This window comes from Tachysurus vachellii, chromosome 19, assembly GCF_030014155.1.
Source record: "Tachysurus vachellii isolate PV-2020 chromosome 19, HZAU_Pvac_v1, whole genome shotgun sequence".
Lineage (NCBI taxonomy): Eukaryota > Metazoa > Chordata > Actinopteri > Siluriformes > Bagridae > Tachysurus > Tachysurus vachellii.
In genome coordinates this window covers 9,573,588-9,585,088 of record NC_083478.1, presented here as the reverse complement: position 1 = coordinate 9,585,088, position 11,501 = coordinate 9,573,588, and the positions used below count along the sequence as shown (strand labels likewise).

Below are 11,501 nucleotides of genomic sequence, written 5' to 3'. Positions count from 1 at the left end.
ATAAAAATTTTTGTTTGGTTTCATATCCATTGACTGTAAGAAGCTTTTTACAGGCAAGCAATCCATAGAAATAGACTTCTTCCCCAGAGGATAAACAATTACTTGAGAGGGTCATTGTTTCTTGTAATTTATTCCTGGTGTCAAAGAGTCGACATTCATCCACCTGGAGTGAAAATAGAACACACACATATACACACTCACACACGGTCTTGTGACTTGTTTATCACTGTAGCTAAATAATACTCTGCCTACACGCCAACATTAACTCTAAGATTAACCTTGCAATATAAAATTTATTCAGAAAAACCATGATGCCTTTTGGGGAGCTGAATGCGTCTACTTGTTCAAAACTGTCAGGAATTCTTATCATTTTGGGAATATTTGGTCATTTTTGGCTAGCACTTTTAGAAATGGACATAGAATTGTGGAAATTCAGGATATAAATGTTATCGGGTGGCACCCGATAGTGTGATTGTAAATAATCACACTTCTTTAACTATATGTACTATTTGGTAAATTACGCAGTTATATAAGCAGGAAATTCATTCTAGTTTTAACATGAAGTCTATGTTGTTGAAGTTACAATCTTCATGTTCAATGATGGAGTGCAAAATTGGGGTGGGGCGGAACAAATTATTATTATCCTTTTTCCTGTTGAATTTTTGTAACAATAAAACCTGCAGTTGATGTGTTTATAATTAATAAATAAATAATTAAACAAACAAATAAATAAATAAATAAATAAATAACTGCTTTTCTTTTTTCTTGGGATCAGCCATATGTCCCCAACAAAATATATGCAACAGACACACACACACACACACACACACACACAGAGAGAGAGAGAGAGAGAGAATGAGAGAGAGAGAGAGAGAGAGAGAGAGAGAGAGAGAGAGAGAGAGAGAGAGAGAGAGAGAGAGAGAGAATGAGAGAGAGAGAGAGAGAGAGAGAGAGAGAGAGAAAGAGAGAATGAGAGAGAGAATGAGAGAGAGGGAATGAGAGAGAGAGAGAGAGAGAGAGAGAGAGAGAGAGAGAGAGAGAGAGAGAGAGAGAGAGAGAGAGAGAGAGAGAGAGAGAGAGAGAGAATGAGAGAGAGAGAGAGAGAGAGAGAGAGAAAGAGAGAATGAGAGAGAATGAGAGAGAGAGAGAGAGAGAGAGAGAGAATGAGAGACAGAGAGAGAGAATGAGAGAGAGAGAGAGAATGAGAGAGAGAGATAGAGATAGAGAGAGATAGAGAGAGAGAGAGAGAGAGAGAGAGAGAGAGAGATAAAAGCAGAGATTATTTATTTCTCTGTGCGGGCGGGAGGCTCAGAGTCGTCGCGCGCTCTTAGGCGTGTCAAATCGCGAGCATCTTCACGCATTATCTTCATCGTTTCACCTCTCGGTAGGCTAGAAAACTACGAGAGAGAAACAAGAAGGGATTCTAAGACTGTCAAAGTTTGCTTTGGGTCTTCAAACCCGCGGACGGCGCTCTGTGTTCAGCCGGTATCAGCGAGCGGACCAGGTAAATCTGGTAAGTTTCCGCGTGCTGGAATCCTTCAGCAGGTGATAGTGTTTGTCTGTTATCACGCAGTTTGTCTGCAAACAGCAAGGCTACAAGCAAACAAAACAAAGGTGTTTTTTTTTTTATTTTTTTTTTAAATAAGCTTTCAGTGAATTATGACGCTTCAGGATGTTCAGTGTGTTCATTATCCTGGACTTAATAGCTGTAGTGACAGCACTTTAATGTCAGCCTTGCCTGTTATAGTCAGAATGATGGCAAAAAAAAAGACAGGCATTAAATATCAGCACTCGTGTTGTTTCCAGTATGCATGTTCAGTATGTAGAAAATTTGTCATTGCAGTAATGTGTTTGTGTTCTACATGCATACTCATGAATAATTATTTTGAGAAATAGTTGTTTGTTTGTTTTGAGATTTTGGCTCTTTAGATGGAGACATGGTGATGTGTATTGTTTCTGCCTTTAGGGTCCTCCGTTCGAACCTCTAGCTCAGGTGACTGTCTGCGCCTGGTTGTTCTGTGTGTGAGAGTTTTCTACAGGTTCTCTTATTGTGTGTGTGTGTGTGTGTGTGTGTGTGTGTGTGTGCGCATGTGTGCTTGGTGGCCTGTGAATGTATTCTCACCTCACTCCCAGTATTGCCAGGGTAGGTTTGTGGCTCCTGCATGACCCTGACCAGAAAATACACTACACGACTGCTCATTTTGTTTATCCTGCACTGAAAACCAAATAAACTCTGAATTATTATTTTTTCTAACAGCGACACTCCTAATGTTGTACCATAATGCACCATCTGTGCCTGAACATCGATGACATTTTCAATTTTGTTTTGATTCGATATGTGCAAGTTGATGCATTAAATTTGCATTTTCCTTGTCTGTTTTTTTAAGCAAGGCATTATAGGAATATATTCATATTATATATTTTTGAAAGAACAGAGTTATGCACTCTTAATCCATCTGTGTTGTGCTTGCAGTGGAATGGCATGCTTAATGGTATATTAATGACTTGCAACCACTTTGTCTAATGAGGAACATTGTTTGGTGTCATCCATATGATCCTAACAAACATAATGACATAAATCAGTCATTACTTAATTGTCTGGGTTCAACCTTTCATTAAATATCATACAAATAGATGATCATGCATAAATCTGGTGTAAATATATTTGACTTTTTACTATTACACCTGTATTAAATATTATTGCACTGCTTTGAGGCTTTGCTTAGCCTAGAATGGCACTCGAGTCCCTAATACAAAAGCCAGAATTTGTGTTTCATAACCTGAAAATAATGCTCAAGGTTGCAGTGACAGAATCCAGGAGAAGCAATGTTACAACCTGCAGCTTTTTTTCTTTTTGATTAAACTTGAACCTGAAATCCTGTGTTTGGAAATACACCAGTGGTCAGTTACAATTGCACAGTTTCTATGTTGATAAGATGTAATTGTTCCAGTAACCTTCTGCATTTATGGGACCTAGACACGCCATCAGGGGATGCATAGCTGCTTAACACATGCTTCCGCCAATGAATGCGACCATTCGCCTTGATAAGAAAATGTCTCTTTTCACACACCTGACAGCTTGAGAGGTGTTTCTGAGAGCGAGAGATGCACCAACAGGTGAGCTGTGATCTCGACTCTCACACTTCCTCTCAACACATCTGAATATGATGCAGGATTTCCCAGCACTCTTTCATTTAGACGTGCTGCATCTACAAATCCAGATGCACTGTGAGAGGTTAACAGCTGCTATCAGTGTCGTCATTGAAATGTGCCAAAGCCTGTACTGCATGTGAGGCACCACATGTGATGCAGTAGATAAGCGGAAATATAAAAAACAAAAAAACAAATAAAGAATCAAATGAAGAGTGAGAAGCTGGGTTTGCACAGTCACAACATGGCAACATTTCTATTTGTTTGTTTATTTATCTGGCAGACACTTTTATCCAAAGTGAGGCAGAATATGATCCAAGCTTCAGGCTGTTAAAGGAGTTGATACTTAGAAGTGCTAGAGAACTCAATTTTCAACAGTCTTTCAGAAACAAGTGCAAGATGGTTATAGAAGGAGAAGAGAGACATAAATAAGCACAAGGGTTGGCGTAAGAGCTGATTCCCTACAAACACTCACACCGCAGTCAAACTACAAACAATACAGGTCACATATCTCGAAACATAAAAATACACTATTCACTTATAGAAAAAAACATATATTTTTTTCCTTTTTGGTTTGTCTTGCTTATGAAAGTCAAAAGCTTCCCCATGTAGAAAACTACAACAGACCGTTTGTTTATAGGTCGAGATACACTTACAGGCTAGAACCAATAACCATCCAAAGAACCAAACTGTTTTTCATACTTCTGCTCTCACAATGCTTCTATGCTTTTGGGAAAATAAACCTATTTTCGACTTGCCAGACAAGCCTTGTTCTAGCTTTCAGACAAACTAAGGGTTTATTCAGTTTGTCCCTCCGGAGGAACTATTAAAGGTTCAAAGTAGAACCATTGCAACAGAGAGTGAACCCACTTTAGGAAAACGGTTCCTTTGTTTGTTCCCTTTAAAGGTTCTGTGTAGCACTTTACAATAGAATTGTTCTATATCAGAGGGTTTAAATTCTAACCCATATTAGAACCTATATAGCCAAAGAACACTTGCAGTATCTTTTTTAACAGTGTGTATTTATACAGTGCATGTAGAGACAGCTTTGATTAATTAAGCAATATAACACTGGAGATCCTTTGGTTATACTGAACATACAATATTGCTTTTAGACAACGGTTCTATAAACAAGAAATTAATATTGATTAGTGACATTTTAGACACAATATGCATTATCTAAAGAAACCACACTCGCTTTAAAGGTGCTTCTGGCAAAATTGGCATCGATTCTTCCTTTTCGTCTTCAGCTGGCGAGTTTCCATATTTTGAAACCAAAAGTTATATCAATGTAAAGTATAATTTGCCATGTCTGCAGATGATGACACTAACATTACTTGTAGGAAGTGTGATTTTACATTGTGAACACAGACCAGAGAAGTAATACACACAGTGAAAACGTCCCAGTGTGGTTACAGGAAATACAGGCACTCTTGGAACGCTGCTTGACCAACCAAATTAGTGAACCAGCGCTAACTGTTATATACGTTACTTTTTTATATCAGTAAGATCCTAAGACTAACATTTCCCAGTTGTTCTAGTTATTATTCTGTTATTCTTTAAGAATTTAATTCAATTTTAAGAATGAAAGAATTCAATTTAAATTCATTTATGTGGAAGTGGTGGGTCACGCAGTTAAGGCTCTGGGTTGTTGATTGGAAGATCGAGGCTCATGCCCCAGCACTGCCAAGCTGCCACTGTTGGGCCCTTGAGTAAGGCCCTTAACCCTTTCTGCTCCGGGGCGCTGTATCATGTCTGAACCTGTGCTCTGACCCCAACCTCCAAAGTTGGGGTATGTGAAGAAAGAATTTCGCTGTGCTGTGATGTATATGTGAAAAATTAAAGGCGTCTATATAAAGAGAACATAATATGCCTTATAAAATCCAACATCTGAAGGTGTTTCTACATCAATATTCGAGTGTGTTCTGAAGCGAGTGACTTAGGTGAGATGAAGAAGCGTATCACGTGTGCATTTTAGATGACTGAAGACCTGACATGTTGAATAATGGGCTATCTTTGTTTATTTGGGTGAGATGAAAAAGGTGAAGAACTTGCATGGGTTTAAATATAACCTTTAGGAATATGGATTGAAAATAGGTCTAATTTGACAATTTGTGCATTTTCTCCCTCACAGACCTTACAAAGCCAGCACACAGCTCACACCCTACATGCTACTACTTTTGTTTACTCCATTAAGAAATGTGAAATGTTTATCCTTAACCTGAAGCTAATTTCAAGTATAGAAACATTTTGCTGAAAAAAAAGCCTGAAAATAAGTTAAAAAGCAACATTATTGCCTGTGTAAATTGATATATTTAGAAGCACGATGATAATTTGCAAGACGATGGTAAATATTGTTTTCACCTGCTGGCGCATGGAAATTAAGACATTATTACTTTCTGAAAAAATCTGCAAACAGCTTGACGCATATGAAGCTTGGAAGCTGACAGATGTATCTGAATACATCATAAATTTTCATTCTATAGATTATATATGTCATTATATATTTTATTTGGCTGATGCTTTTTCTTTGTTTTAACCTAATGAATAACAGTTGCTTTAAAAAAAACAAAAAAAACATACCGTGTGAAATTACAGATTATCCTGGATGCTACAACTTTGGGCTGATTTACATAATACGATTTTGGCATTAAAAGATTTGTATTTAGATTTGAGATTTGCATTCTGATTCTTTAAAAATCTCAAAACAATAACCTGTCTTATCAAACTGATTTGCTTTCTAATGAGGTCTTAGCTAATTCCTACTCACCAGCAAGCTCTCTCTTATCATGTGACCTGGCGAAGGTGAAGGTTAACATATGCTTCCTTTTAAGATACAAGAAGCCAGCCAACTGCTTCTTTTTGTACTGTTGCTCGTTCTCCCTCGCAGGGTAGTGTAACACACATGGAGGTGAAGTGCTGTCTTCCTGCTTCTGCGTACATGAGCTCACATGTGCGCATGATTTCCTAGTGTTGATGTGATTGACAGGGCAGGTATAGTACAGAATCTATACCATCCAGTCAGCATAGACAGTTTCACTCCTGATCATAACCGGCTGTGGCATCATTGGGACTTGAACTGGATAATAGCATGAGTGCTTTATATGTGTTTTAGTAAGAAATAACACACTGCAATGTGTTAAAAGATATATATTTTGATGCTTGAGTATTTGTACAATTTACACAATATTCAAGTGGAGTGCTGCTACCCCATAAAGCCCCTCTTGTGTTATTTCTGTATAACAGTATGTTGCGGAGTGTGAAGCTGCTGTGTTTTTCTGCTTAAACTGCAGCATTTTGTGGACAATTACAAGTTTTAATTTAGTAATACAAAGTCTATAGTTATATCTGAAGTTAGTTCCTGTTGTCTCTCTCTCTCTTTCTCTCTCTCCTTTTCTCTCTCAAAAATTAAAATAAATAAATAAATGAAAATAGCCTTTACAGAGAAACCAGAACACTTAAAGTCCAATACCTAGATCTACAGTAATGTTGTGGAACATCAAAAAGACAACTTATTTTCTGTTGTCACTTATAGCTGCAATAAACAGTCATTCCCTCACCGGCTTTCTGCTTCTCTCTCTCTCTCTCTCTCTCTCTCTCTCTCTCTCTCTCTCTCTCTCTCTCTCTCTCTCTCACTCTCCCTCAAAAAAAAATAAATAGCCATTACAGAGAAACCAAAACGCTTAAAGTCCAATACCTAGATCTAATGTTGTGGAACATCAAAGAGACAAGTTAGTTCCTGTTGTCACTTATGTTATAGCTGCAATAAACAGTCATTCCCTCACCAGCGTTGCGCTCTCTCTCTCTCTCTCTCTCTCTCTCTCTCTCTCTCTCTCTCTCTCTCTCTCTCTCTCTCTCTCTGTCTCTCTCTCTCTGTCTTTCTCCCTTTACATAGAAACGAGAAATTATCATTGATTTTAAGTTGGATTAATACATCATTCATGTTACAGCCGGAACTACTTTCGAGCTGTGCTGTTATTCTATATGAATGCATCTTCTGACCAATTTGATTCATATGAAAGAAAAATATTACCTCCAGCAAGTTCAAAACAAATAAAATCATCAGCAAAATAAAATGTCATTATGTACACCACAGAAAAAAAAATCATTTAGCATGATATGTAAATGATATGAAGAATTCAAATATACAAATCTCATATACAGATACTGTATTGTTTGGATGTTTTTCTATAAAAAGACAAAGTTGTCACAAAAATTGTGTTAGCCGTATTAAATCTGTAACCTGGACAACATGTTAGCATGCTGCACAGTGTTTAGCGTGAGAAAAGGAGGTGTGGTGCAAACTCTGAGTTCCAAAATCTGGTCCAATATTTTTCTCATAACTTCCGCAGCACTGTTTAGAGCCAAGATGAAATGATGTGATTAATCATGAATTAGCCAGCTATGAAAAAACTCATCACTCTAAAACTTTTGTTTCCCTTTTTAATGACAGTTGAAATAAGGACTATAAAAGACTTGTAATAAGCATCATTTTCCATGTGTTTCCATATTAGCATGAAGAGTTTTACACTCTGCTCCAGTGTCCTGTAGATATTTTTACTGAAGGAAGAAGTGAAGTACAGTAGGTGCACTAGATTACTGCATTCACAGACACACACAGATACACACACAGACAAAACACCTGGGAGCACGACGCCAAGCCGAGCTTTGGACCATCGTTACTCTGCATGTGCAAGACTGAGACAGTGACTGAGAGGGAAGAAAACAGTAGCTTGCAGTAGCTGGATGAGAAAAGCTACAGATTGTCTCGATTTCACTACAGATAATGTCTGAGACTCTTGGGAGTCTACCCTCTACCCTGCCAAGTTGGATACATAAAACATTTACTCAGCAGACAGTGTATTACAGCTAAATATAAATACCTGCGTCCTCTAGAAGTTCAAATACATTCACTCTTTCATCTTCAGTCATCAGCTTTCCTGTCAGGTTCGCAGTGGATCCAGAGCCTAATCTCATGGACACTGTGCACTGGGCAAATACACCTAGTAAGGGACATCATGCACACATACATTTACACCTAGGAGGAATTTAGGGTTTTTTTTTTGGGAGGCGGGAGGAAACTATCGAACCCAGAAAAAGCCCACATGGATGCAGGGAGATCACATAAAACTCTGTACAAACAGCTCAAAAAAGCTCAGGATAGATCCAAGAAACCTTAGAGCTAGCAAGAGGCAAAGGTATCTACTGCACCATGGTACTGCCTGGGGTTTAAATCTATAAACTGAATTTCTTTGACAAGAAAACAAGGAAATCGTGCATTAAAATGTAAGACTGTTGCTCGTCTTCTTTATATGGCTTATGTCTATGGACAGACACAATGCAAGAAACCACCTGCCAACACTTTACATTCTGCACATCATTAACTAATTATTCGTTTTTTTCGTTTGATGAGAATTGTGGCGTTACAAAGATTCCAGTGCATGTGACCTGATCAGTGACATGCACTTTATTGCAATCGTCCATAATATTTGAATGAAATACAAAAATCCAGCAGGATCATGAGTCAGCTAGTAGACTTTTTAAATTTAAAGTCATTAGTCTCAAACAAACCATAAATAGATCATCAGTTATTTGAGACCAACATCAACAATAACAAGCTATTTACATGTGTAGACAAAGTTGGTTGAGAGTTCATCTGCAACTTTTGTTCCACCAGAGAGGCTTCAGGAAATATGATGCCATTTCCAGTACGAAAATATAATGAGCCGACTCCCTGATCATTGCCCTGTCCGCTGGCCACTGGAGAAGATTCAATGCATCGAAACCTGTTCATGTATTGTTACTAATTAAAGTGTGTGCTTATTCAGTTCAATTCAACATTATTTTACACCACATTTTAACAATGGAAATTGTTGCAAAACAGAGTATAAAAACGATAAAGTTTAAAAATTGGTATTTCATATTTTTCCCTAATGAGCAAGCCAGAGGAAACTGTGGCAAGGAAAAACTTCCTGAGGCGATATGAGGAAGAAACCATGAAGAAACCAAAAGTGACACAGTCTCGGTGACACAGGATAGATTATCATGTACATCAGTCCACACTGAACCATATACACGATGCGTGTTCACCTATTAGTAATCAGTGTATATCACTGTGAAAGCAGTTATATGTGTGCCTATCAGGCTACGTCCGTTGTTTTGATTACTGAGTGACTGATTAAACCATTGCAGGTGAATTCCTGATAAGTTTAAAGCAATTACATTTGAGAGAATAGAGTTCAAGAAAAGAACTGGGCTCCAATGAAGGGATTTGAACACGCAACCATCTATTCACTAGCCTAAACTTTGAGTAACCACTGGCTCATTAATTCCTCATTTTAGATTAATGTTATGCAGTGTAGTTCACTGAAAAACATACTCAGTAGGAACAGAATATTTTACAAGGGGTTCTGTTAAGATTGGCCTTTACCAGCAACCGAGCAGCAATTACTGTGTAATTGTGAACACATGAATGGCCAAAATATTACATAGCTCATGGTTTCTTAGGTCATCAATTTACTAAACACACACACACACACACACACACACACACACACACAGAGAGGTGTAATATCAAGTAAGTGAGTCTCTTGTAATATGAAGTAAGACCCAATGTTTGGATCACTGAGGCAACTTCAGTCCTTTTAACTGCATGGACATAGACAGAACTGTGATTACGATTTATGAGCGAGAGGTTTTTCTACATCACAATAAAAACTGCTGCTCTTTGTTTGTTTTGTGATCAGTCCGAGCTCCCTATTGGAGAAAAAGCGTAGTAAATCCATGTACAAAAAAAACAAGGTGCATGAATTAGTTATGAGGGCACTTCACCCCGTATCCTCCCTTTGTATGTTAACAGAGAGGTTGATCAAGAGAGAGAGAGAGAGAGAGAGAGAGAGAGAGAGAGATAATATAGGAGAGCCAGATGACAAAATAAAGCCTGGATCTTTCTATATGTTTTACCCACATCATCCTTGCTGGCATTCTGCATCTCTATCATTCTCTCTCTCACTCTCTCTCTCTCTCTCTCTCTCTCTCCACTCCTTCTTTCTCCTCACTGCTGTTTTTTATTTTGTCTCATCTCATATTTACCTATGGAGAATGAAAGCAACTGGACTTACTGTATTTCTATCCAGACATTTCTAGAACTCAGGTTTGTAACAGATCATGAACGTGTTTCATCACAAAACAAACATGGCAACAGAAGCATCCTAATGATCCCTTTGAATACATTGAATATAATCCTGATGTAAGTCCTCAAAGCTTATGACCGTTTAGCAGCGAAAATCAATGTTGTTCTGACCGCACAGGGAAATGATTGATGATTTTAATATAACTCTGTCTGGTCAAACATGCCTCTTATTTTAAGAAAGCTTTCCGTACCTGACTTATGTTGATTCCTCTTACAACTTTCTTTCAACCCTTATCTGTATTGTATGTTTTATTCTTTTCAGTCATTACAATTTCCTGTCAAGGGCAGGAGAATATTGTGTCAACTCTTGTGACAGGATGTTCTTGCTCAGGCTGCCATGCATGCATATTTGGGATATAACAGAATATGAATACATTATCTGCAATAAACAGAATGTGTTCTAAACAGATATTAATACAGATACAAATAAGCAGTGTACTAAATTATTTATTTATTTATTTATTTATTTATAGCTTGCCAAGAAAGTTCTCAGGGCATATGGTTGAGACTAGAGGTGTCTAGAGAACCTGAGATCCTGCAGGAGGCAACAAAATAGTCACATGCTTGGGAGGATTTTACTTTCAAGTGAGTGGTTGGATATGAATCATGGAAGCTAGGAAAGACCAGGTTCATTAACATGTAATGCATTTAATATATTCATTCATTCATTCATCCATCCATCCATCCGTCCATCCATCTATTCATTTATTACACTACTAGTTTAATTATATTTTCTGAAATAGAACCTACTAAATTTCTTAGAAAATATTCTATAGAAAAAAAACTCACACCCATGAAACCAGTTATAAACAAGACTGTTACTAAAGTCGAGGAACTTTGTTAGTGTCAGTTCGGCTCTAATGTGTCTGCGGACACTGTGGTGGGGTTCAGTGAAAAAACACCCCTTGTGGTTTGGGGATGTCAAGTTCAAATTCAGATTATCAGAATATGTGAACACAGATTTTTTTTTTTTTTGCAGCAAGCAGCACTAAATACATACAGACTGTAGAATTGTGTTCCATCCTAATGCATGTCTTTATACTGTAGCAAGACCCATGTGGCAATGTGCAAAATGCTGTCTTTGTTTGAACGTTTTTCAAATAACCAGACATTTTAACCAGATGTTGTCTAAGCGGATGTTCCGGGATGTGGGATCGCT

The 11,501-nt window shown here is 37.7% G+C and overlaps 1 protein-coding gene across 2 annotated transcripts in view; it reads left to right on the top strand.

Annotated features, from left to right (window-relative positions):
• Window positions 1–1,396: 1,396 nt before the first annotated feature.
• The window catches only part of camkvl (CaM kinase-like vesicle-associated, like), a 37,313-nt gene continuing 27,208 nt past the window's right edge, over window positions 1,397–11,501 (top strand). For both annotated transcript variants that reach the window (XM_060894073.1, XM_060894072.1), the window contains exon 1: window positions 1,397–1,513. The gene's annotated coding sequence lies outside the window, so the exon portion shown is untranslated. The remainder of the gene's footprint in view (window positions 1,514–11,501) is intronic.